Source organism: Bombyx mandarina, chromosome A1 (assembly GCF_030267445.1).
Source record: "Bombyx mandarina strain Sakado chromosome A1, ASM3026744v2".
Taxonomy (NCBI): Eukaryota; Metazoa; Arthropoda; class Insecta; order Lepidoptera; family Bombycidae; genus Bombyx; species Bombyx mandarina.
In genome coordinates, this window is record NC_143234.1 from 8,226,786 (window position 1) to 8,248,251 (window position 21,466).

At 35.2% G+C, this 21,466-nt stretch overlaps 1 protein-coding gene across 4 annotated transcripts in view; it reads left to right on the forward strand.

Moving 5' to 3' along the window:
• Nucleotides 1-21,466, forward strand: part of Mitf (transcription factor Mitf) — a 170,110-nt gene that overhangs the window by 115,092 nt on the left and 33,552 nt on the right. The gene's annotated exons all lie outside the window — the stretch shown is intronic.

The window sequence follows — 21,466 nt, forward strand, 5'->3', positions numbered from 1 at the left end:
TCAATCAGATGCATGGTTCAATAGTTATAACGGAACATCCGTAAAAACCACTGTATATTTATATATTAGTATGGATAGGTTCGTTCAATTGCCACTTAAATTAAAAACGTGAAATACTACAAGGATGCCCACAAGGAAAATTATTACATTATTCTAGATCGAAAGCCATTTTGTGAAGGTCGATTCGGAACAATACGTCGTAAGTCGCTTAAAGCGGTTTGCACACGTGCTGCTCGATAAACGTTTATTATTATTATTGTAATAATATAAATATTACGTAGGTTACATAAAGTTTTAATAATAGAATCGCAAATATTAATACTGAGCAATAGGTCTACGTTAGAATAAATAGCTGCAGTTTTTGCGTCTGGAACATATTTCAAGCACCAATATGTACAATGCATTATTATTAGATTTTCCATTCGTTTTTTTTAAATACGGTTACATTTTAAGTTATTAATTAAAAAAAGAAAAAGAATTATTACATTAAATATTGCATTTTCTTTTCTAATTATATGAAACATCATTGATGTCTTAGTTCCTAAATAATTATTATACGATATCTGAAATCAAGTTTTTTCCTCTACCTATTCTAGTAACCTCAAGGGGTTATTCTCGATTCACCGAAACAGTAGGTGAGCCTACGGGGCTCAAACCGGGAGTATTGCTAACACTGACCCTAGCAAGAGCAGTGCTTCGTAGAGTCTACCACCGGATCGGAAACGCGACCCACTGAGAACATCCGAGGAGAAACTCAGTGGGCTGTGTCTGTGGGTTAATTTACTCGCCGAGCCCTTCGTCGCAAGCGACGGGTTCGGCGAGGACGGTGACCGGCGCTTGAGATAAAATCGAGTGACATTAGGGGGTGCGTATGGGAATATTTTCAAATTAATATAACTTAAATTATAAAGAGATACAAGTCTAGGTATATGCAGCTTAATTACTACAACCAATTAAAGCAAAACTTTAAAAACAGAACCGAACGGTCTCAGAAATAAACTATTATTTATTGCATTATTTGCCATTTTAAAACCATTCGTAATTAAACACAAGATTAAAGTTTAATTAATTAATTTAAATACTTATTAAGAAAAAATACGCTTAATACTGGCGCGAATCATTTAACTACCTAATTATCTCAGAAGGATATTTTTTATATATAAAATGTATTAGATAAATATGTATATGCTGATTCAGGAGTGGACATTTATACATTAGTCTTTGGACAAAATTTTAAGTTGAGTTGTAAATGTCTTTGAATATGTCAGATCACGCGATTGATCTGAATGAACATGGTGTTTGCATAACGCTCAAGAGGTCGTCAAGGCGACTGGTCACAGGATATCTATGTAGTGGTATACATATTCGATCAGACTAATGCTAATGTGCAGGTGCAGTAAATTAGACGATGAAAATTCAGAATTAAATTTTAGAAATCGTCATGGTCTAAAAGATAAGTCGCTTGGCTTAACCGTATCGGGCGATACCACTGTGCCGGTGTTCAGATCCCACGAACAGGTACCAATTTTTTTAAGGAAAAAACAATGTACTCATGCGTGTTCATCGTAATTGAAAACAATCCCACGAAATTTGTCAATTTGCGTAAAATGCGTAAAGTAAGAGGAAGTATCGCCATCTTGCTCATTCCTCCCGCGAATCAGCCATGCGTTCCGGTTTTGAAGGTGACACTTCGAACCTCATGTCTTATGGTGCGTTGCGGGAATATTCACGTCGTGACATCCATCTTCTTCTTCGTCGCTTTCTTCCTTACTGAAGGTCGTGTCTTTGAAGCTGAAGTGTGAGCTCTTTCCACCTCGGTTCTCAGCTTCTCGTAGGACGGTTGCTACTGGCAGCTCAGTTAGGGTGGTTATTTAGTCATACCGGCGGCTAGGTGATCGGCCGCGTGGTTTCGTTCCTTCCACGTTGCGATACCTTGTGATGTCCATAGGCTCTATAACGAACAGAAATCGTCGGTCGAGTTTCGTGCTACGTTCAGTGCATTCCCTAATTCAATTCATTGCAAAGACAATCCTTTCCGCATTCGAAACAACACGCTCTTATGTAATCGCAGTGCAAGCGTGTTTGTTGCTAAGCGCCGAATTGTTTTTTTCGGTTAATTCGATTTTAGATACGAGTTGTCGTTCGTTTATCTTATCTTCGTGCGGAGGCTGCGAGATTGTGTCTGATGATCTATCATTCTGACATTAGTTTACAAGGATGTCGTTGTGGAATTTCTTCTTTTTAAAAAACTGTTAAATTTTTGTTTGGGTTCATTATTTTAGTTTTGTGTTTGTTCAAGAGGTGTTTTCTGATATGTTGTCGATTTGTAAGCATCGTCATTGCCGAAGCACGTATCCTGGAGAAAAGCAGACATCGTGGCATTTTTTTTTATTATTTATTTACCATACTGCCGAAGGAAAGAGGGTTATGTTTTTCAAGCGTATGTATGTCTAAATTTTTGGCACGCTCCACACAGCCTAAACCTTTTGACGGATTTCAATATATTATGACCTGTCATTTGATTTGGGACTTGGGACAAACGTGAGAGTGATACTGGGTATATTCTTTCAATATAGTCTTCGCGGAAGAAATATACGGTGTAATAAACCGAGAAAGCTTCTGTATGTGTTCGCGTTATTGTTTTTCTACCTATTCGCTGGTAGCCTGGCTGTACCAGTTCCACGTTGACGGGTGAAGTTAGGTGAGCTGACGGGCTCAATCTGAGAGAATTACTAACAACACTGGCCCTAGCAAGAGCAGTGCTTCGCAGAATCTACCGCCGAATAGGATCGCAACCCTGAGAAGATCTGACGAGAAACTCAGTGGGTTTTGTCTACGGGAATCGTGTCACAAAATGCAAGAGCTCCACGAACCTTTTCCGTAGCGCCTTTTATAGGTAGCGGCAACCTAGCACATAAAGTAAAATATCCCACAACAGAATAATTCACAGAACACTTTTTTTATTATAATTAACATGGGGTGGGCTGTGAGCTCGTCCACCCATCTAAGCAATAAAAAAAAAAAAAACATGGCGTTTCTCGATATGATTCATCGTTGTCGAAATTTAACAACTACTAAAGCGACGTTTACATGTGTTTTACGTTGTTTACTTTGCGGTGCCAAGCTTAACGGCTTATTTGAAGCTTATTATTATCAGGCAGTGAATTTATTTTTCTGTAATTCATAATGTAACATTAATATTGTTTGTCAGTGATAAAATAGTTTATATATATCGCAGTAGTTTTTTTTATTTATTTTTCTAAGTATTGTACTATTGCCTAGTGACGCAGCATACAAAGTAGCGTAAATATTAACTCAATCTGATTTCGAAGAATGCTTAAATTAAACATGCGTAATACTTAAATGATTTTACAAATGTACTCGAAGACATTTTCTTCGTACCGTCGAGTACTCTAAACAAACCTCGTTTGAAGAGAGACGATTAGACTTACTTACTTACTGGTGGTAGGACCCCTTGTGAGTTCGCGCGGGTAGGTACCACCACCCCGCCTATTTCTGCCGTGAAGCAGTAATGCGTTTCGGTTTGTAGGGCGGGGCAGCCGTTGTAACTATACTTGAGACCTTAGAACTTATATCTCAAAATGGGTGGCGCATTTATGTTGTAGATGTCTATGGGCTCCAGTAATCACTTAACACCAGGCGGGCTGAGAGCTCGTCCACCCATCTAAGCAATAAAAAAAAGACAATTCAATTTTCAATTTATTAATTCAAATTATAATCAATTTCTAAAATTTATCAACACTGCCATTGTATGTATGCATATCTATGCGTGTTCTTACAATATGTCATATCTTGTGTTAGCACTCGATCTAACAACTATAATATGTTACAAGGTAAGGTACTCTCGGAGGCAAGCGTGCGTCTGAGGCGTGTCGTGACGCCACACACGATTTGTCAACATATTGTTTTTTCAGATTTTCCCTGATATAACCACTGACATTGTTGTTCCACAAAATAGGTTCGTTAATGTCGAGTTTAATTGCGTTTCAACACGTGCGATGATCTATACGTACACATGTATATATTACATCTTAGGTCTAAAAAAACCTTTTTTAAATAGCAAATCGAACAAATCATTTTTTTTATTATTTTTTTCTATTGCAGAGATGGGTGGACGAGCTCACAGCCCACCTGATCTTAAGTGGAGCCCATATATATCTACCACGTAAATACCACCATCCACCTTGAGATATGAGTTCTAAGGTCTCAATATAGTTACAATGGTTGCCCCACCCTTCAAATCGAAACGCGTTACTGCTTCACGGCAGAAATAGGCACGGTGATGATACCTACCCGTGTGGACTGACAACAGGTTCTACCACCAGTAATTACGCAAATTATAATTTCGTTTTTTTTTTATCACGTCGATACTGTCAGGATATTAGATCGAATAAAATGATTGCATTATCATCGGTCCTTGATGCGCGTGCTAATTTTCAAACTAAACGGACGTATTGTAGTTTTGTGAAAATAACGTTCAAATATTCCGCATACAAACAACTATAGGTACCTACTAGTGGTCCCCCGGTAGTCTACATTCGACTATAATAATTATTTGAAGTTTGAAAATTATTATTGGTTCTATTATCAAAGTCTATTAAACTTCTTTAATAGCAGATTTCGTCTAGATTAGCTTATAGACAAATAAATATTAAAGACAAACAATATTAATCTATTCCCAATTTGACCACAGACTTAAAACAATAACATAAGTGTGACAATAAACACAGAGTATATATATGTGTATATGTGTTATATTTAAATACATGGTAGTGTGTGTAATGTTATTTATTTATTGATCTAATGTATTTTTATGCATAAATAAAAGGGGTAAGAGAGCTCACGGGCTCAACTTGAGAGGATTTGCTAACACTAGCCTTAGCAAGAGCAGTGCTTCGTTGAATCTACCACCGGATCCGAATCGCGACCCATTGAAAAGATCCGGCGAGAAACTCAGCGGACTAAGCAACTATTTTAAATAATGAGTAAAACCGACAACCTACTGTTTGTGTCATCTGATATCAGAATTATCTTCACTTGACACACATACACGTACCGTTTAGTTTTCACGCACAAATCTCTGGAGTTTCATACGATTTCGTGATAACTCATTTCACGTATCGCCATTAAAATCGTGACCGAATTTAAAATATTTCATTAGGACTCGGGCGTTATGTCAGAGACGCATTCGCGCGAACAAGCAAGCGAAGCGATTCCGACCGTAGTCGTCATCTATGACGATAACAGTGTCAATAAATAGCAATAAAAAAAATAAACTGTTTTGTTAACCACGAGAAATCTTGAACATGCTAAATGAAGCGCTTGTCCTGTTCGAATATTGATCACGAAATTTGAGTAACTCATCAAGCCTCTATCTTTTTTTCTTCTTTTCTTTTTCCTGTTTAATCTAGTGACCTCGAGGGGTCATGCTAGATTCACCCGACGAGTAGGTGAGTTCACGAATCTCTAACCCGGTGACCCTCTATCGAAAAGGATGATGTAAACGCAAAATCTTAACGTATTTTTATATTTGTACTATAAAATGCAAAACTCCTTATTACCTTATTTCCAACAAGTACTAATGCGAAACAATTGAGATTCCAATCTCATGGCGCAAGGTAGCATGGGCCATGATGCTATCTGGCGTCTGTATCAAAGAGAAATATACCAAGACTATAAGCAGTTTATTACTGTTTATTACGTTGATTACCTACAGTGATTCCAGAGCCTAAGTCATTCCTTGATTAGGTTAAAGTTTTTTTCACCAGACTTTGATTCAAGAATATATTCTTTCTTCATCCCTTCACTGGCTATACATTACAGCAGACTTATTCTGTTTTATTCTGTGTCATTATTTATTTATTTTTATCACAAACAAAGGCAGATATGAATTGTACTTATTCACTCGACATGTTTTTTTTTAAATTAGTTTCAAGAATATTCGGTTGCTATATAGGGTACTTACTAAAGTAGGAACTAGAAATGTTAATAATAAAACTAAATTTAAACCTACATTCGAATGATAAGTGTACACAAAAATCCATAGCGGTAGACAGCGAATTGATTCTGTCCCTGGTTTTGTTGACGATCGTGAGCGACGGGAGCCACTCATCATCAGGTGTGCCGTAAGCTCGTCAGCCCACAAAGACAAATTAAAAATCCATTAAATATTAGCATATTCATAAAATTATTATTTTACTGTTTTACCTACTAATAATGTAAGTTTGTCTTAGTTTATAGCTAAACTCTATAAATTCTCAGATAAGATGTAAAGTTTGAAAGTTGAAAAACTTTAAAAGATTCCTCGAAAGAGGATTGTTTCCGATAAATCACCGACTTCTCATTTAAATATGGTATTTTACATATAAAATAGAATAAAACAGATTTTTTTTTCACATCACGAACAAACTATTATAATCAATTATAATTATAAGATTTTATAATTATAAGACATATTTATTAAAATGCTAAAAGATGTCATGGAATATCGCTTAAACATAAGTGATAATTGAGGGTGAGTCCAATGAGCTAACAAAAACGAAACGATTTAAAAAAAAAAAAAATTGCTCTTAACAAAAATCGACTATGCGTTTTTCGCAATATTTTCCTAACATTCGCGACGCTTTCACATCAATTATCGTGTACATGCTTTTTGCAAGCCCGTTCTAGTCGAACGAGAGAATCTACTTGTAAACGCAAATATTAAAATCATGAATAACGTGATCCTGAACGTTTAGCATACAAAATCTGAAGCGTGCGTCTTGCGTATACAATATTTTAATGTTACACAACACGGAATTCGGGTTGAGGCTGTATTTTCAGATAAATCGTGAGCAGGCACTTTGTTTTCATTGGCTTTGCATAGTTACAGAGCTAGCTGTGCGTGTTTCCTTCACTTATCTTCTTTTTTTTTCTCCTACCTATGCTAATAGCCTTGAGAGGCTATTTCAGCTTCTCCTTGATTGATGATTATATTTATTAGTTCTTCTACCTTCTGAAAAACATTGAGTCAATGTATCAGCCTGTGTTTCAATAGCATAAAACAAACGTGTCTATTTACATGTACTGTTCTGTTTTCGTTTTGCATATCTTTGATCCTCATCCTCCTCCTTGCATCGTGTTCCTCAGTGCTAAGGATCGTGACCTTTGCGGAGCACTTTTGTTCGGATTATGTTCCTCCATTCATTCCTGTATTCTGCGCAGTGGATAGCGACTTTGATTTTGGATTCGTAAGTCGATTTTTGATGTACAATATTAAATTATTGGCACTGTTGTTGTTAGGTTAGCATTCTTTACAGCAATCACAGTATTAGCTGGCTTCGTGTATATGCATGCGAGACATAATGAGGTTTATTTGCAGAGATCTCGCGTGCCGACCGCAGCTGTTTGAAATCAATTGTTAGGGCGAGCATGATTGTCTTGTACATTATGACGTTGACGAATGCAGTATAAATATGTTAAATAGCATCAAATTTATGGGCTATTGCTGAGTCAATTTGTTTACTAGTTTCATTTAACTTATTTCTAAAGGCAAACAAACATTTGTATGTATTCATTAAAACACATACAAATGTTTGCCTTTATTTGGATCTATTCGGATTTATTTGGATTATCGATTTTATTAAAATCGATGCTTGTCTTAAAATCATAGTAATGCCTCTAGCTACGATAACCAAAGATATCGTTTTGATATTTTTGTCGGTCATTTCGAATATTTTCTACAAGCGCATTCAAAGTTTAACTCAATATAAGGATAAGATGTGTGCAATCTTATCCTTATTTTTCAAGACTCACTCCAAAAACAAGGATAAGATTGCACGGCAAACTAAAAATAATATAATATTGTCAATTTAAAACTCAAAACAGTCCGCGATGTTTCATTTCTTGTCGCGTAAACAGCGACATGTATAAAAATAGATTGGATCTGAACCTCCAATCACCTCCGCTTACGGTTTTATTACGTTTCAAATGTTTCAAGTGCAATTTGACAGCGGCATTGATTAAGATTACAAGATTATGCGTCCGCGTACAACAAAAGATTCTCACTATCGATGCTCGCGACTAGTCTTAAAGTATAATTTATCGTCAAGTTCGTATTTTATTTGTATGTTTTTTTTTCTTTTTTTTTTTAACCTGATAACAATCCATCGTAATCAGTTTTAGTCGGTGCTTTGACGTGACATAACGCGTCGCCGTATTCCGTATATACATATGTATGTAACATACCGGTGTGATGTGAAAGACTCGAGTCGATTTTGTTATGTTTTTCGTAAGTAAATCAAGTTCGGTTACGTCGGACGTATCTGTCGTGATTACCATGGGATTAATTATCTTATAGGGCTCCCTAAGCCGTCATCGGAATCTTCTGTGTTAATAGGTCAAATAGATCTATCGTTTTCATCGCAATTGTTTTTAAATTGTTTTTTTTTTTAATTAAAAGACACGATTCACATCTATTTATGTAAGTTTCTTCTCTGAATTTTAGCAACCCAACAATCTTTAAAAGCCTTATGTAAATTACGGTAACTGTAATACTATGTCGATTTGATAAAGTGAACGCTGTGAAAATTGTTTGCTCTTGAGATGTTTTTTTTTTAGTTCATCTCCTGGCCTTGTTGCTTTTCATGGTTGCCTCCAGCCTCAAACTTAATTAATTGCGACCTCATTTTCGTTTCGTTACATCTTTTACTTGACGGATAAGCTTAATTAGTTTTCCAGTTAAATTACTTCCTCGTAATGTCTTGTACTTTTATCTAGAAAACCATCTTTCGAGAGTTTTTATTGTTAATCCTCGTAGCTATCAGATTTTATTAATCCACTTAGGAAATGTCTGTCTTAGTGTTTATCTTGTCTGCTTGATTATCTTAGACGCACAAGATGTAGTGTTATAAGACGAGATTATCTATCGGAATGATAACTTGTATTTGAACGTTGAGAATTGAATTATTCTTCAAGGTTTTTTTGTTGAATCTTCCTTGATGACTTTGAGTTAATTATTTTCGAAGCGTCTTTACTTAGAATGCATCGTTCTCTTAAATCAAATCAAATCAAATCAAATAAAAAAAAAATTATTCAACATAAATGAAAGTGCATACTTGTTGAACGTCAAAAGAACTATCGCCAATTCACAAGAACTAGCCTCCGTCCTGAGAAGAATTGGCAAGAAACTCAGCGGGCATGTCTTTTTTTTTAAATATTGTTTTTTTTTTTTTAATATTATATTTTTTTTAAATATTCATTACGTTCCGTTCCGATATCCGCGTGTGTGTGCAAATCCACAACGCTACAAGCTCGTTTTTCGTTAACTACAATTTGCATACATTCTGAACGCCTAAATTCAGTCCAAACTAAGGAGGCCCGTGTCCGTCACCACCTCGCATACGTTTCGAGGGTTCTCTTTGAATTGTCTATTCGCTGCGTCCTCATCTTCACGGTGTTTAACTCAAATTAGTTAAATTTCTACCGTAGACGTTTACGTGTACGTTTTTGTTAAGCAAATCGTTTTCAATTTAACCACTCTATTGGCTCGTTACATTTTTGTCTTCCACGAGGACAACGATGTAATAGGCAAAAATGTTTTAATATTATTTAGAACGTTCAAAGTTAAAACTTACGTTAACTGTTCGTTTCGCGTGAAATACGTTAGTGAGTTGTTATCGTATAGTAAATATGTCGCGAGCGAAGTTTGGGAAACATTGTTATAATTTTACGTTCTTCAAGTCAATGATAAAGGTTGAGAAACGTCAGTTTTTCTCTTTGCATTTTCTTACGTGTTTCAATTACGTGGTGTTCATATTCAGTTTCATCCGGATTTTGAGATCGAAACGGTGCGATGTCTGTAACGTACTGAGATTTTTCTAGTTATTTATTTCGAATTTGTTTAGAAGCAAGCCGTCTATGTTTAAAGGTTTTGTGTGATTTAAAAAACTTTAAATATATGAATGTTAGGGCCCATTTCGAGCTGTGGCCGATCGAAATATAGGCAGGGTTTTATTATTTATAGTTTAGATGGGTGGACAAACTCACAGCCCACCTGGTATTAAGTGTTTACTGGAGCCCATAGACATCTACGACGTAAATACGCCACCCACCTTCAGATATAAGTTCTAAGGTCTCAAGTATAGTTACAACAGCTGCCCCGCCTTTCAAACCGAAACGCATTACTGCTTCACGACAGAAAATAGGTAGCGCGGTGTTACCTACCCGCGCGGACTCACAAGAGGTCCCACCACCAGTAAAGGGTACATCTTGGGTGTCTCGTTTTTCTTCTTCTCCCGCGAATGTTTCGGTTCGTTTTCTCAAACCTCTCGGTTACGTAAGGAACTGGATGTCAAAATCAAAATCCACTTATCTTTGTGTGATAACGATAAATAACATACATTTTTAAAATCTGCGTTCTGACGGCAGCCGTCACGATTAGATTGCTTGAATGTTCGATGATGTATCACCAGTATGCCCTCGTATTGTGACGGAGTTATGGGTCTCAGTATTTAGTTGTATTTTTTTTTAAATCTGGATTCAATGAAAAGGGATAGAGCTATCTCTCGCTCTCGCTCTGTTTCAAGCTAAATACGACTATTCTCCATTTAAGTTTTTCTGTCATTATTCTGCAAAATAAAACTATCACGGGTGACGATTCACAGAGTTAGTTATATTAAAAGTTGTGAACTAAAGTAGTGTTAAAGTTTGAGATAGATAACGCCAGGGAATGTCTAGAAAATATGTATATTGTAACGCATTAAAGTAAATTTAATTCACGTTACTTTTGGGTAAATAGTGTAAAAATAATATCTATATACATAAAAATGAATCGCTGTTCGTTAGTCTCGCTAAACTCGAGAACGGCTGGACCGATTTGGCTGGTTTTGGTCTTGAATTATTTGTGAAAGTCCAGAGAAGGTTTAAAAGGTAGATAAATGAATGAAAATGTTCGGAATTGAATAAAAATAACAATTTTGTTTTTCCTTTGATGTGTCCCCCGTCTGACGAAAGTTTAGGTCTTTTATTTATCGATTGAGGCACTACGAAGTCTGCTGGGGTCAGCTAGTTTAGAATAGTTTTGTAGTTCAAGGTAACTTTTGTTAATATAATTTTTTGCTTATATGAGTGTACGAACTCACAGCCCATCTGATGTTAAGCGGATAAATCAAAAAATATTTACGACAAATTGAAATAACAAATTATGAATCAAAAATTGATCTTATTACGTCATCACGTCATCAAAACTATTGTGTAATTAACAAACAGAATATTATTATGAATCATTATGCTGTAGTCATAGCATAGGATTAGTCGTAGTGTTATAGTAGAATTAGCATGTTTATTACACGGGAAGTGAAAACCAAATTATTAATCGCATTTCGCGTATCTCTTTGGATTAATGAAAATTGAAAAATGTATTTTTTATTTTTGCTTAGATAGGTGAACGAGCTCACGGCCCACCTGGTTTTAAGTGGTTACCGGAGCCCATAGACGTCTGCAACGTAAATGCCGCCACCCACCTTGAGATATTAGTTCTAAGGGCTCAAGTATAGTTACAACGGCTGCCCCACCCTTCAAACCGAAACGCATTACTGCTTCACGACAGAAATAGGCAAAGTGTTGGTATATTAATTGTAGGCTTATTTGTAATTTTGTTTTATTAGTTGGGTATGTATTTATGTTCGTTTGTATGTAATGTAATCTTTGAACGTAATTTTTACCGATATCAAGACGTCTGATAAGAATTTGCATTCGCATCAAGGACCATTGACGCTATTCAGATCCAGTGGTAGATTCAGCGAAGCACTGCTCTTTTTTTTGCCCTTGTAGGCAGACTAGCATACGGCCCACCTGACGGTGAGTTGTTACCGTGTAATAGCCTCTTAGACTATCAGCGAATAAGTAGGTAAAGTGTAAAAGAAACTCAAGCGTGATATAGAAAATATATCGATACTAAAATCAAGGATAATGAAACACACAGTATGTCAACAATCACATACAAATATGACCCATTTGTGTTTGATAAGATAAATGCATCTGACGTTGAATGTTCACAATATGCATTTACTGGTAATCTCGGTGGCCGTTTCAGAAATAATACAGCATCTATATAGAAGAAAATGTATGTGTCTATGTGTGTTCACCTAAAAACTCGAAAACGAATTCGAGGGTTGAAAGTATTATTTTGTTTAAACGACATTTATGCAACTTTACCGCAAAGCTATCCAAAGTTTAAAGTTTGTAAAAAATCTATATATCTACTAACTGTAACTATACTTGAGACCTTAGAACTTATATCTCAAGGTGGGTGGCGCATTTACGTTGTGGATGTCTATGGGCTCCAGTAACCATTTAACACCAGGTAGGCTGTGAGCTCGTCCACCCATCTAAGCAATAAAAAAAAAACATAATATATAAAATAAAAATGAATTGCTGTTCGTTAGTCTCGCTAAAACTCGAGAACGGCTGAACCGATTTGGCTAATTTTTGTCTTGAATTATTTGTGGAAGTCCAGAGAAGATTTAAAAGGATAAATATGAAAATATTCGGAATTAAATAAAAATAATAAATTTGTTTTTTCTTTCATGCGCCCCCCGTCGGACGGATTCCTTTTGTTTGTTTTAAGTTTATTTTATACAAAACTTTAGGTGTTTTATTTATCAATTGAGGCACTACGAAGTCTACCAGGTCAGCTAGTATCATGATAAAAAAAAACTTCTTCGGCTATTTGAATGGGGTAACATAATTGAAGTTCTATTAAAAACATCGAATTGCTCATATTAATACCAAATAAAACGGACCTTTAATTACAAGGATGAATTTCGCGTATTAAGCGAAATGTCACTTAAGCCAAATCGCTTTTCACTCCTCGAATTGATATAAAACTTTTTACACATATAATAGCGACGTGACAACTCCGACGAACATTAGCTCGCGAAGCAATTGCTCCTGAGTTGTTAGGTCTCCTTCGGAGGGGCTCGGACAGCTGTTAGCAAATCCCACCCCTCCTGGCTGAGCCTTTGCTCGCCCACCTGTCCTGGTGAAACTGGAAAAGCCTTTGGGCCACCAGTAATACTTCCATCATAAAAAAAAAATAACATTAGCATTTTGTTGCAAGCGATGCCGCGGGCGCAGCTAGTACAATATAAAATGGGACCATAAAAACTGCTAATGATCATTTTACAGTTTTAGAGGCTAACGTGCAATTGAAAAACTTAATTGACTAGGAAATACCGACTTCGTAAAACTATCAGAATTTTGTAATAAAATTGCAAGGGTAATAAAGTTTTCCCAGAAGTATTATATTTTTTTGTCGTACAAGCGCTGGTAGACAGACGGTTGCGGTGAATCAATAATTCTCATTTGCAATTGATTCTCTTACATTCTTTGTTTAATGTCTATGTGACTGACACTTTTTTATTATTTTTGTTTATACTGACATTGTAGACGGAACGAGCATACGGCCCACCTCATGGTGATCAGTCAGCGTCGCCAATGGACATCAGCAATACCAGGGGCAGAGCCGAATCGCTGTCTATTGACGTGATTTATTTGGCGTCATTGTTAGTTCCAAAATTTGGATAAAATTCAAACGAAACTTAGATTTTAAATGAAATATTTAAAAAAAAAAAGTGTGTGTGTCCGCTCCGACGCACGACTGGAGTTTACTGGATATAAAAAATTAAACGAAACAATACGAGAAATAGTTCTATATTACGACAACACGATACACTACAGATTATTAACAAATTAACGAGACACAAAACAAACGACTAACAAATATATGAAAATACAATAATGAGAGAAACGCGCGATCAGTACGAGGCTTTGTGGCGGACTGCCGGCGCATGTACTAGCATGTCACACGAAATGCGCATAACGCATTTCGTGTGACATGCTAGTACGATTTTGGTCCCCATAATTTTCATACCCCGGGCCTATATATGTAAATCGATTCTAAAGGAGTAAACTCCAAAAACTGCAATTAGCTTGAAAAGGCTAAAGTGTTAATATAATAAATTACAAAACCTTTCGTAATATCTACTTCATCCCGCTCATACTCGTGGACTGGTTTGGCTTTTTTTTTCATTGTTGATTGAATATTGTTACATATTTATTTTTCTTTGCTTCTTTATATAATACAATATTGCTTCATTCTAAATTAGGTCCTACTCACGTATTTCGTTCAATATTGGTATGCAATAGATAGTAAAGTTCTTTCATAAATAAATTGTTGTCACGTGCGCCATTAAGACTTGTTTTATTTTCAATTATCTAGCTCACGAGGGCAGATCATATGATCTGTCATTCATCTATTTGAATATAGTCCGACTTCTAAGGTGGCTCAAGGCAAAGAGGTTTTATTGACAATTTCTTTAAGACTTTACTTGCACTTATTGTACTAACATTACTTTAATTAGTCTTGAAGGTAGTTTAAATATTTTAATTCAAAACATTCAGTGTTCCTATAAGGTATTCTTTGAGAGGTTAAACCATTGGTAGCTTTGGTGTTTTTATTTTTATTTTTTTAATAATTGGTTCGTAATTTCGGAAAATTTGAACCAATCTTAAAGTTGTTAGAAAATAGATAATGAGTTAACATTGCGTCTTGTTTTGCTAATGTCTTAAGCGATAGCTGTTAGTTAAGCTAGATTCTGTTTATTTAACTACTAGTTTTTGTTAACAACAAATTTATAGATATATTATTTGATTCAAAAGTATTTTAATGATTAAAATTTGACACCATTTTAAACAACTTCAATCACATCCAACATTTTGAACTATAAAATGGTAATAGCCGTGTAAATGAAATAGGGAAGTAATTCAGTTAATGGGTGGAATAAAGTCTTAAATGCAACACAAACATAGAAACGCTAATAAGAACTTATCAGGAAAAAGTTAGGGTAAACATATCTAATATTTGAAATTCTTGTGTCGCGGTTTTTGTTACCAAACTCCTCTGCAATGGTCAACATCTATTTTTCATACCTAAATGTTAAGGGTGGTCCATGTATATGGCAATACAACGTTTGTCGGGTCAGCTAGTATAGTTATAATTTTGATCAATTATTCCTTAAACCATATGACGTATCGTCGTTGTCAAACCAAAATCTGCTATGTGCACTTTTTGAGATTTTTACTTTTTGACCTTTTCGTATAGTTCACAGCTCTATTTACCGTATAAAAAAAACTGCTATGTGTCTATAGCTTTAATATTTATCTATAGCTTTCTTTAGATATAGTTCTTAAAAATTCACTTTCATATAAAATTTTATACGAAAATGTTTTTACTCGTTAATTCAAAATAGAGTTTTTGCACATAGCAGATTTTGGTTTGACAGCGACGATATGACAAACATATGATACATTTGTTGGAATTATATTATGCATACCGTCTGTCTGATGTTGATGGTGATATGACGGATACCTTCGTTGATGTGCCAAGGACAGCTGTTCCAATTTTCATATCAATCGGGCGAATGGCTTAGAAACGCACACAGGTTAAACATAAAGAAAGATTCATGATATTTGTACAGAAAATATCTGTTAGCCGCAAAAAATAAACTGATCAATCGTAACACTAAAAGCTATCGTTTAAAATGAAGCTAAAGACGTTATTGAATAAACAGTTTTCTATTGAACTAGAGGACCTGCAGTAGTCGAAATTCGACTATAATTCATTATAATTGTAAGTTTGTACACTATTATGATTGTATTTTATATTTCTATAATCACAAATTTCGTCAAGACTACACTATAAAAAATATTAACAAAGACATACAATATTTAATCTCAATTTGACAACAGACGTCAAGAACAAAAGTTTGCCAATAAATAGTATGCATGCGTGTGTGCGTCAAATACATGGTATGTAGTGTGTGTAATGTTTTCTTTATTGATTTAATGTATCTTTTATGCATTATTTTAAAAAAATATTAGCATTGTGCACTTCTTCTCTATATTCTCTATAAGTGTGGAAAATTTCATACTCCTCCGTCTGCGCAATTTTCGTAAAAAGGGATACAAAGTTTTTGCTTCACGTATTAATATATAGATATTTGAATTCGTATCGTAAAAACTCTCTACTCCGGTTAAAGTATTACAATATTCCTGATTACGGAAGGTAGGTCAGCGTATCAGTGTTTATCTCGATGATTGATTATTTTACGCTTAAAGTCTTGACAGTCATGAATATGTCTACATTCAGAATTGTTTTATGCTATTAAGCATCACGTTTGTTGAAGGAAAATCTATACTAATATATAAATCTACAGCGGTTTTTACGGATGTTCCGTTATAACTACTGAACCATGCATCCGATTGACTTGAAACTGGGTATCCATGTAGAAAATACATGTACCTAATGGATAGGCTAATATTTATATGAGTGTTGGACTCCCTACACCAGTTGCGGGGGCGTTAATGATGAGAATCTTTGTGGGGGTGAGAAATAATAATGTTAATTTTAAATGCCCAGCGAAGCGGACGGGTGCAGCTAGTATTCAAATCAACTTGTTAATATCTAACTAAAACTTTATATGGTGTGAAGCGGAATACTTGGAGAGTACTTAACGGTAGGCAGCGGCTTTGGCTCTGCCCCTGGCATCCCTCGTCTGCGGGTAGTAGTCTTGTCTAAATTGATTGACTTAATTTATCTTATTTAATGTAAACAATCATAGTGGTATCAATCATATTTTATGTACGTATTTTAGATGGGCAACGTTTTTATTTTATTGGACCGAGGTTTGAACCTTCGCACGAAAAATGAATTTATTTATTTATTTCTCTGTCACATATGAAGTGTTGGCGGACTTAAATCTTAAAGCATTGATAAGTTAATTGGACACACTCATACACAATAAAATACACACGAATATACACAATAAAAGCAATAAATACAGGCATTCAACACATGCATATACACAAAAATACAAACATACTACATATATAAAAGCACTCAAAATATATTAGTGTTAGCGTTTAATATAACGTTGTCTATATTAAAAGGAGGAAAATAACATAAACTTAATCAAAACAAACACATCGAATCCTAAACTTGAACTCAGACTGATTCTTCAGCGATGTTCTTGATTTCGTAATTATCAACCCACTGAGCGTCGGTGAATCTTCCAGTGGGTCGCGATTCCGATCCGCAGGTAGATTCAGCGAAGCACATATGTTAGTTAGCAAATCCTTTCAAATTAAGCCTTATGAGCTTGCCCATAAACAAAGGCGAGGCCAGAATAGCCCCTTGAAGCTATTGTTAGAAAAAAAACAATTTATTATTATGTTCAACACTTAGTCAATCTCTCTTTTAGTCGCGAATTGGTGCTTGCACATTTAGTAGATGATTTCTGTATTCTTCTACGTCAACGTGATTTTGAAAGAAAAAAAAACCGCAATGTTTTCTAATTTTTTTATCCTTATCAAAATCAACACTCACCGTTAACAATTTAGTTACCTAGCGTGTCGTAATAATCATTAATTATTATGATTTTGTACCTTGATTACGGCAATGCATATCAATTATCAGATAAAATAATATAAATTTTAATTTCTTTCATATCACAGGAAGTGCACAATTCAGGTTAGTGATAGTAAAAATAAAAAAACGTAATATAATATGTTTTTGCAAATGTACCTGATGTTTAGAAATTTTTGGGTGTTAATTATTATTAATCTGGGGAATTTGTATGTAACAAAAATATTCTAATCTTGATAATTTTAATATTTAGAGTTAGATGATTTAAATATAAAATGATAATTACTTTGATTATTTCAAATCATAGAAATGTTAAGATAACTCGTACATCGAAGTATGTTAGTCGATCTGATTACATTCATTCATTATTTCATTTTATATTGACAGATAGTGGGAATACCATTTATGTGTCTTTTTCTTTGGGTCAGCTCAATGAATCTTCACGTCACAGCTATGGGAACCAATGCTCGTGGCCTAAATACCAACATGTATTGGCAAACGGCTTCCACTGTGAAGAAATAACTTCTCATTCCTAGCGTTTTCTCGGTCTAATGCCAGGGTCCGCCAACTTAAACTCCTCAACTTTACCCGGTCTTGGCATCCTTCAGGATGAGGTTATTCAAGTGATTTTTATTATAATGTTATTCTTTCATTGTTGTGAAGAAAATTATAATTAAAACCAAACCTGCAGAATTAAGTAGTTGTAGTTATTGTGCCCATTTTCGGTCCGTCCAGTCTAATTCCGCAACATAATAGTTTGAAGAGTTAGTTTTACAGTAAAACTGAAGCTTCATTTATCCTTTATTCTGAAACTTAGTAGTGGAATTAATGTTGTTGTGTGTTATGGGCGATAAGTAATATATATATATTTTTTATTGCTTAGATGGTTGGACGAGCTCACAGCCCACCTGATGTTAAGTGGTTACTGGAGCCCATAGACATCCACAACGTAAATGCGCCACCCACCTTGAGATATAAGTTCTAAGGTCTCAGTATAGTTACAACGGCTGCCCCACCCTTCAAACCGAAACGCATTACTGCTTCACGGCAGAAATAAGCAGGGTGGTGGTACCTCCCCGCGCGGACTCACAAGAGGTCCTACCACCAGTAAAATAATTAATTAATTTATGAAATAATTAATTTATGAGACATCATGTAGGCCATGAGGTCGTCCACATCTGTACCAAACTTGTTTGTCTGTAGGTCGCTCGACATTATTTTCACGTTTTCTGCGTAGACTAATCCATATCCTTGTTTGTTATTACACTTAGTTCAATATAAATTTGATTTGAGCGTTTAAGATCAAGGTTAAGTGATTATCACGTTTTTAAATTATGCCTTATATGGCTCTCACAGGCTAGTGATAGCTGGGGTTCTTCTCATAAAAGAAGTTGCGATACTAGGCCCGTACCACATGCTATGTGCACTGTGAAGTGTGCTTATAAGTTTTTTAATATCGATCAAAAAGGATGTTTGGGGTGTTGAAAAGCAGGATATACTTAATAAGCTTGCGTCTAATTATAGTGCAAAAATTATAGACATCGGGACATAGAGGGAATCTGTCGCTGCTAATGGCATAAACTATATACCTAAGTGTATTAATGTCGATTAAAAAGGACTAGAGGTCCCGCAGTAGTCGAAATTCGACTATTATTAATTGGAATTGTAAGTTTTTACACTATTATGATTATATTTTATACTTCTATAATCACAAATTTCGCCAAGACTACGCTATAAAAAATATTAACAAAGTCAAACAATATTTAATCTATTCTCAATTTGACAACAGACGTCAAGAACCAAAGTTTGACAATAAATAGTATGCATGCGTGTGTGCGTCAAATACATGGTATGTAGTGTGTGTAATGTTTTCTTTATTGATTTAATGTATCTTTTATGCATTACTTTAAAAAAATATTAGCATTGTGCACTTCTTTATATTCTCTATAAGTGTGGAAAATTTCATACTCCTCCGTCCGCGCAATTTTCGTAAAAAGGGATACAAAGTTTTTGCTTCACGTATTAATATATAGATGTTTGGGGTGTCGAAAAGCAGGATTTACTAATAAGCTTGCGTCTAATTATAGTGCCAAAATTATAGGCATCGCCACATAGAGGGAATCTGTCTCTGCTAATGGCATAACCTATATAAGTGTTTTAATGTCGATGAAAAAGAATGTTTTGGGTGTTGCAAAAGCAGGATTTACTAATAAGCTTGCGTCTAATTATAGTGCTGAAATTATAGGTTTCGGGAGATGGGGGGATCCGTCGCTGCTAATGGCATAAACTAAATGTCCGTCTAACCAGGATTAGCTATAGCACAATAAATGCTCACGGTCGTAAGATTGTGACCAATTCATAGTTAATTGCATAGTTTAATACCACTGTCGTCTGTTAGCGTGCGTAAACTGAAATAAATAACATTTCAGTAGCAGCAAACGAATGTCGATGTCTCATTGTTTCTAGTTCTGCTCGGTTCTCGATTGATCAATTTATTTCTTCAGTATTAAAATCGGTTTTGTGCGGACATTGTATTTTCATATTGCGTATTGAAGTACTACAGTTTTATCGTTGCCTTATTAAGGAAATCATTATGATCACGTTCCGGTAATGTACTTTAAATTTATTTAATGTTGTCCAATGCTGAATGTATGCTTCTCTCGATATCCGCTGTTGGGCCTGTTCTTATATTATTCTCATTTTCTTCTTGCGTATGACTATTTGCTATTTATCGCAGATAGCATCAAGTTTTTTCAAATGTGTTAATGGTTCCCGCAATATTTAGAGGCCGCAATGTAAATATCGAAGTCAGGATATATTGTACTAGAGTCATAGCTGTCTTCGAGAAATAAACTGGTACTAACTCGCTCAGGTTTCCAAGATGACCCTCGACACATAGTCGTAATAGATAAAGAAATTTAATGTCATATTTAGCTCTGTAACGCGTAATTTATGAAAACTTTTTGTTCATTTCCAAGTAAGCGTAAGCGAATTTGGTTTTTTTATCATTATAAAAAAGATAGAGGATACGACCCGCCTGATTATGATATAACAGTCCATAGAAAGATGTGGCACAGCGTATATGCAGTGATAACTAGAGCTTATAATATGCGAGAATGGACTATGGATACGGATGGATAATGGCGGGGATTGGATAATAACAATGTGTATAACGCAAATTGTTGTTGTTTGTAATCTGAACAGTTTACAAGATGCGTAGACTTGAAAATAAAACAATAGCCTCGATAAATTGCACGATTAATTACTTATGTTTAAATTTTATATGAAATAACAGAAAAATTGATTACGAAAACAGCGAAACGTGCAAGATTTAATACCAAAACAGGTCTCGTTCAGAAATCAAAGACGCCTAGCTAAGATATGATAGGTTTTAATCTTGCTGTATTAGCATTATCTGTTGTTAGTCTTATCCGTTAATAAAAATCAATGATACTGGAAGGATTAACATTCTAAAATCATAATCAGTACCGTTGTACTAATACTTAATCTGAGACGTTTCAGTAATCCCCACGTAATACTTTTTGTACGCATTCATGAGAATTTTCCTTTTAAATAATAATTTATGGCGTGTCAGATAAATATGTATACGCCACTTTTGATATTTTTTGGGGTCGTTTAAATGTTATTTTCTATCACGAGCTCCGGATTTGCGGAAGGTATATCGTCATTGTATATTGCCATCAGTGTGGTCCATTTTCCTTCACTGCTGAAGATCGAGACTCCGTAACACTCTTTCAACAGTATGCGTCCATTTGGTGAACTGTGTTGTTGGTAAGGATATCCATTTGGTGTAGGGTCTGATCCGTCCAATAAAAGAGCCTTTTGGGGCTCCAATTTCTTGGCCTTTTACCTTCCACTTTCCTTATCCCCATTAACCGTTCCAAGTTACCAGGAATATTTCTGGCAGTGTCCTAAACATAGCGTTACATGCCGTGGGCAGTCTGATGACAAAGAATGCAA